This window comes from Anolis carolinensis, chromosome 2 (assembly GCF_035594765.1).
Source record: "Anolis carolinensis isolate JA03-04 chromosome 2, rAnoCar3.1.pri, whole genome shotgun sequence".
In the NCBI taxonomy this organism is placed as follows: Eukaryota; Metazoa; Chordata; class Lepidosauria; order Squamata; family Dactyloidae; genus Anolis; species Anolis carolinensis.
In genome coordinates this window covers 98,754,571-98,762,435 of record NC_085842.1, presented here as the reverse complement: position 1 = coordinate 98,762,435, position 7,865 = coordinate 98,754,571, and positions in this window count along the sequence as shown.

The window sequence follows — 7,865 nt, the reverse complement described above, 5'->3', positions numbered from 1 at the left end:
AAAGAACAAATTACAGCGACAGCTAGAAAAATTGAAAGATATGAAGCCAGAATCATCCATTACAGACAAAATGGAGCAGCACCAGGAAACTACAGGCCAATAACGTGTCTGCCCACTATGTTTAAACTACTGACTGGCATCATAGCTGACAGAATTCAAGACGATCTTGAAGAAAAAAACATCTTGCCAGATAAACAGAAAGGCAACAAACGGAAAAGCAGGGGCACAAAAGACCAGTTATTGATTGACAAAATGATTCTGGAGAACTGTAAGAGCCGAAAAGCTAATCTTCACATGACGTGGATTGACTACAAAAAGGCCTTTGACTCACTCCCACACAGCTGGATCATCAAGTGCCTGGACGCCATCGGGATTTGTAAAACAGTTGGCACCTTCATTGAAAACATGATGGAGCACTGGAAAACTGAACCGTTTGTTGGAAATGAAAGCTATGGACTTGTCAACATCAGGAGAGGAATTTTCCAGGGAGATTCATTGTCCCCTCTGCTTTTCATTATTGCCATGATCCCTCTGTCAACAATCTTACAAAAAACAAATCTCGGCTATCAAATATCTAAGAATTCTCACAAAATTTCACATTTGATGTACATGGATGACCTGAAGCTATATGGGAAAACGGAAACTGAAATCCAGTCTCTGACCAACACTGTCCGAATTTTTAGCACTGATATCAACATGGAGTTTGGTTTGGACAAATGTTCGACAGTGGCATTGAAGAAGGGAAAAATCATTGAAAGTGAGGGCATAAATATGCCCAATGGCCAAACAATAAAGTGTCACCAGCCAGAGGCCTATAAATATCTGGGCATACTACAGCTGGACAACATCAAGCATGAACATGTGAAGACTGTGGTCAGTAAAGAATATACACAAAGGGTCAGAAAAATTCTCAAAAGCAAGCTCAATGGAGGCAACACCATCAAGGCCATAAACACCTGGGCCATACCTGTCATAAGATATACTGCTGGCATTATAAATTGGACACAAGTGGAACTGGACAATTTGGACAGAAAAACAAGAAAACTCATGACCATTCATCATTCACTGCACCCTCGCAGTGATGTTGACCGGCTGTATCTGCCTAGAAGATCAGGGGGCAGAGGACTCTTACAAGTAAAGCAAGCAGTCAAAGAAGAAGAACATGCCCTGGCAGAATATGTCAAGCAAAGTGAAGAACCTGCTTTGATTGAAGTCGAAAATCAGAAACTCCTCAAAACACAACAGACAAAAAACCAGTACAAGAAAACCGCACTACAAACTAGAGCTGACAGCTGGCACAACAAAACACTGCATGGAAAGTTCCTTGACAAAATTGAAGGAAAAGCTGATAAGGAGAAGACCTGGCTCTGGCTCACGAATGGGACCCTGAAGAAGGAGACAGAAGGCCTGATCCTTGCAGCCCAGGAGCAAGCCATCAGAACAAATGCAATTAAGGCCAAGATCGAAAAATCAGCTGATGACCCAAAATGCAGACTGTGCAAGGAAACCGACGAAACCATTGATCATATCCTCAGCTGCTGTAAGAAAATCGCACAGACAGACTACAAACAGAGGCACAACTATGTGGCCCAAATGATTCATTGGAACTTATGCCTCAAGTACCACCTCCCAGCAGCAAAGAACTGGTGGGATCACAAACCTGCAAAAGTATTGGAAAATGAACATGCAAAGATACTGTGGGACTTCCGAATCCAGACTGACAAAGTTCTGGAACACAACACACCAGACATCACAGCTGTAGAAAAGAACAAGGTTTGGATCATTGATGTTGCCATCCCAGGTGACAGTCGCATAGATGAAAAACAACAGGAAAAACTCAGCCGCTATCAGGACCTCAAGATTGAACTTCAAAGACTCTGGCAGAAACCAGTACAGGTGGTCCCGGTGGTGATGGGCACACTGGGTGCTGTGCCAAAAGATCTCAGCCGGCATTTGGAAACAATAGACATTGACAAAACCACCATCTGCCAACTGCAAAAGGCCACCCTACTGGGATCTGCACACATCATCAGAAAATACATCACACAGTCCTAGACACTTGGGAAGTGTTCGACTTGTGGTTTTGCGAAACGAAATCCAGCATATCTATCTTGTTTGCTGTGCCATACAACGTCGTTGTGTTGATAATAATAATAATAATAATAATAATAATAATAATAATAATAATAATAAGGGTTGGAAGAGACCCCTTGGACCAGGGGTCCCAAACTTTTTAAGCAGAGGGCAGTCCACAATCCTTCAGACTGTTGAGGGGCCGAATTATCATTTTTTAAAAAATACAAACAAATTCCTATGCATACTGTGCATATATACCATATAATTAATATTATTATATGCTATTACTATTAGTATTATATTGTAAGATAATAATAAGATTATTATCAATATTATATGTATATACAATATATTATATTATTAAAACTGATATAAAATATTATATTATAAAACTGAGGGTGGGGGCCAGGTAAATGACCTTGGAGGGCCGCATCCGGCCCCCGGGCCTTAGTTTGGGGACCCCTGGATTAGAGAGATGGGCCGAAACTAACAAAATGAAGTTCAACAGGGACAAATGCAAGATACTTCACTTTGGCAGAAAAAATGGAAATCAAAGATACAGAATGGGGGACGCCTGGCTTGACAGCAGTGTGTGCGAAAAAGACCTTGGAGTCCTTGTGGACAAAAAGTTAAACATGAGCCAGCAATGTGATGCGGCTGCTAAGAAAGACAATGGGATTCTGGCCTGCATCAATAGGGGAATAGCGTCTAGATCCAGGGAAGTCCTGCTCCCCCTCTATTCTGCCTTGGTCAGACCACACCTGGAATACTGTGTCCAATTTTGGGCACCACAGTTGAAGGGAGATGTTGACAAGCTGGAAAGCGTCCAGAGGAGGGTGACTAAAATGATTAAGGGTCTGGAGAACAAGCCCTATGAGGAGCGGCTTAAAGAGTTGGGCATGTTTAGCCTGCAGAAGAGAAGGCTGAAAGGAGACATGATAGCCATGTACAAATACGTGAAGGGAAGTCATAGGGAGGAGGGAGCAAGCTTGTTTTCTGCTGCCCTGCAGACTAGGACACGGAACAATGGCTTCAAACTACAGGACAGGAGATTCCACCTGAACATCAGGAAGAACTTCCTCACTGTGAGGGCTGTTCGGCAGTGGAACTCTCTCCCCGGGGCCGTGGTGGAGGCTCCTTCTTTGGAGGCTTTTAAGCAGAGGCTGGATGGCCATCTGTCGGGGATGCTTTGAATGCGATTTCCTGCTTCTTAGCAGGGGGTTGGACTGGATGGCCCATGAGGTCTCTTCCAACTCTACTATTCTATGATTCTATGATCTATGATTCTACATCTGTGTGCTACTTCCTTCATGCAAACAAGAGGTGCTCAGTTCCTCCTACTCACTTCTAATGCTGAGCCCCTGTAATTGTGTTAATGAAAACTACTTTTCACATATCAATTATTATCATGCACTGGAAATCTATATAAAATTGTAATTGTACACATATTGCCTTGCAAGTCAAGTTAAAATGTTTAAGTCTTGTATCTGTAAAGAATGATCAGAATGGGTGAAAATATGAAATGTACTGTTATTTCTCTTTCAGAAATTTAAAATACAACAAATAAAAAAATACACCACAGAGAGGACCAAATATATCATGTAAGCTTTGAATACTTCACTGGCATCTTCATCAGGCAAAAGGTGTTTAAAAATAATGCAAGAGAAGAAAAGTGACAATATACAGTAAGTCATTGGCTAATATTTTGCCCCAGGGGTTGTTTCTGTTGTAGTTCAGTTGGTCTGAAAGGATCTCATTGCAGGCAAAGGCAAATTCCCTCCTTGGAAAATCTAAAAAAAGCTCTGTCCTGTTTTACTCTGTCCCGTGGTGGCACTTCTAGCATTTTTAATGAGAAAATGGCCATAAGCAGGCATTGTGGTTTTCCCTCTGTGAGGAATAACCCTCTACTTGTTCATGAGTCATATCAAAATCCATCATTTTGGCTCCAAACACTGACTGCAACATATACATGAAATTGATGTCTACATGAGTATATACAGTAACAAATCTAGCTTATTCACTTGCATAGACCAGTCATCAGGATCAATGTTTTTAAGGCACTGGTTCTTGCAATTCATATATGCAGCTAAATCATAAAATCAGCAATAAAACCTTTAAACTTAGCATGAGAATTACTGCATGAGGTGGTGGTAGTGGTGGTAAGGCCTTCCTCAAAATGGGGGCAGTAGAGAGGATGGTGAGTTGCAGCTGAGGTGATACGGGACTTTCCCTCTTTGGAGCTCAACTGAAGATGAATTATCATGAGAATAGAGCTCTGTTGCCCTGATAGCCACCAACACTTCCTTCCGGATATACAGAAGTCCATAAACCATTTACAGAAGCAGGCGCCAGCGTCCAATAAATGCATCCAATATCGAATGCTGCAGTTAGACTCTGGAGGAAAGGGGAAAAAAGAAACCAAGAAAGAAAGGCCAATCCTGTCATTGAGCATACTATTCCTGTTTGGTTTATGGCTTCTGTTTCCTGTGGTATCAGTGCATGGGAACTTTTGAAGAAGGGTACATTGACTACAATCCTGTATGGCTCAGTGTACCACTGTAGTTCCACATGTGGACTTCTGCTAGGGTGAGCGATATAAAAACCTACCTCCCACCAGCCTCTGAAGTCCCCCACATAACCATTGCCCATCTTGTGAGGAGTTGAGCAGGAAAGGTGTCTGGCTTTAGACGCCATAGCTAGACATGAAATGACAATAGCAGTATTAAGGTCCAGCAACAGGGACATAGCCAGATCCTGATTTCTCTGTGTGTGGTCTGGAATAGTCATGCAAGGCTGCTCCAAGGGTTGTATGATAGGTCCACAAGGAGGCTATATGAGCTGTGGAAGAATACTTAACTCCTCAGCATAGCCCCCCTTCTCCAAAATGGCATACACAGGCCGAAGGGGAAATTTTGTGTGAGAGAGCCCTAGTTAGTTCTTGGATGGGAGACTGCCAGTGAACGCCAGTGCTGTAGGGTATATTTCAAAGGAAGGAACTGGCAAATACATTCCTGGGCATTCTTTGTCTAAGAAAACCCTGAGAAATTCATGGAGTCACTGTCAGTCAACAGAAAAATTGAAGGCACATACACACACACATGTCTAACGGTGCCAGCCATAATATGTAGACATACACATTAGTGTAAAGCAATCCTGTTCAGTATGGGATAGACAAACAGGTGTCTATTGCAAACATTTATTAGCTGTGCCTCAAGTAGAAGTCGTATATTTGAGGGGAGAAATAAAAGCAGAAAGGGGGTTGAGATGAAAATGGTTGGACTAACTGTAGGACATGACTTATCATTGTTTGAAGGTGTTTAAAAGCCTGGATTTTGTTGAAGCAAATAAATAGGGTTTTTTGCCCAAGTTCAAGAAACCCTTGTATATGTTTTTGAGCAGAATGTTTCTATAGGTAGCCAGCCTAGTTTATTCCAGGTTTCTGTTAGTCATCCAAATTTGAAATGCCTCTTGGTTAAAATGAGTGCTCATATAATCTCATGTACAACACTCTCCTATACATGTCACACTAGGCAGTTGGTTGAGACCAGGCAAGTTTCTAATTTAAGTCCTAATAGTTTTAGTGGATCTACTCTGAGTTGACTGAACCCAATATGATTGCTTATAGAGTTGTAGCCAAACGAGACTGCAGATGAATAATAAGTAACAGAAGTAATAAATAACTTTAAAAATGTACTTCTTTCAGAAAGCCATTGATATGCCACTATAGATGATGAGCAGGTGGCAAAGTTATGTGGCACCTGCATGTTCACCTTTAGCCACCTGCAACAAATACGGACTTTGCCTCTCTCTACACAGAGCTATAATAAAGACAGGGCAGGGTGTTCTGCAATAACAGGCCATGTAGGGAATACTAATCTATAGTTATGTAGTCTGGGTCACTGTGCCAGTGTGGGCAAGGAGTGGATCTGCAGGAAAGTTATTTATTTAACTGTATTTATATTCATTGTTCCAAGGTGCCCAAGGCTATATATATATATATGGTTCTCTCCATGTTTCTTTTACTCTCACAATCCTGTGGGAGAGGAGACTAGCTGAGGCAGGACACCCACATGTCAGAAGCTAAGTCTGGTCGGGAGTAGTTGGGATGGCAGACCACCAGGGAGCTCAACATATGACTAGGAGAAATCTATCTTGAAATGCTGGAGAGACACAGGCTATCAGATTTGACAATACTGGACTAGATGGCCCAGGGACTTCATATTAAAGCCATTGAACTGGCTAACAATCACCAGCTATTGAACTTTGTGGTCAAGTCGACATTTGAATCCAGGTCTCCCCAGTCCTAGTCCAGCACCTTGACCATCACACCAGGTTGGCTGAAACCTAGATCAGCTTAAGTACAGTGCAAGTTTTGCTTGTACCAAGGTGATTGCTGGATAATTATTATAAATGAGCTTTGGGGTTTTTTAACCCCTATATCTTCCAGTTTCCCAAAAGAACAGTCACTCATGATAAGATGCTGTCACTTTTCTTCTCCTATGATTTTAACATTTTGGCTGATGAAAAAATGTCAGTGAAGCTTTGAAAGCTTCCCCTACAAAGGTATCACTGTTCTGTGAATTTTGTTATATTTTGCTGAATGGGCAGCATGACTATGCCTGAATACATTATGATACAGTGAGACTTTTATTTTTCTCCTCCCCACACCCAAAGTTCAAAACTCTACTTTTATTTGCAAAACAATCCTTAAAAAAACCCAAAAGTTAAATTGTTACCGCTGATACCTGTCATTTTTTACCTACAAAGAATTTCCCCCTGAAAAAGGAAAACTGCAGATCACCAATTCCATTTATTGATAGTTAAAAATCTGATCCCAGACACATTTTCTTTCACTGAAAACTGCATTTCTAAGTGTGGTTAAGAAATTCTGGCGCTCACCATACCTGACACACAAGTCATTTGTATTTAATAGGATAGTTTGCCAGAATCCTATATGGCCTGTCATTTAACTTTACATATATCCAGCTATGTAGCAGTGGTGCCAAGAAACTTCTTCAATGAATTGCAAAAATGCACAATGGGACATGTAAGAATGCTCAAAATGACTGGGCAGGACTGATGTGATCTGGTCACTATTGTTCACTGAATGCTTTGCTAGCTCTGGTACATAGTAATGTGACAACTGCCCTCTGCTGGATATGGATATTATGGAATGACACAGTTCTAATTCCTCTCTATTCAAGTCCACTTACGAAGATGTGTATCTCCCATCATTCTTATACTATATTTTGTTAACTTGTGAACTCCATACAGTGCTTCCCATCCCGCTTCCCCTTAGCCCTATTACCCTTACGTCCCTTGTCCCCCCCCCCTTTCCTTCCCTCCTCCCCACTTATGAGGTGCCCTGCCCCATACCCCTGCCCCAAGGGCTGTTGTGGAGAGTGGAGGCACATTTCTTCAAAAAATCTAACCAGAAGACCTCCTTCCCCCTGTGCTCCATAATTTCCTTTCTTCTTTATTAAGACTGTGGATTTTCTTATCGCCTAGTCCAGTCCTCCAACAACTCCTATTAGTTTTCCTTCTTCTCCTCTTCTCTCTTCCTCTTTCCCTTTATCTTTAGTTAGTGGCCTCAATTCTTCCCCTGTCTTTTTTTGACGTTTTTCCTTCCTTTGCTTTTCTGGTGTTGGTCATAACCTCACATTTGTCTTTACAGGTGAAGATGTGTATCTCCAACAACATTTCGACTGTTACATTCTAATACAAGTACTCTTTTCAGATTGGGCAGATATGTTCTTCTGAGATCCATCTCCCCCCCCCCCCTTGCAGCA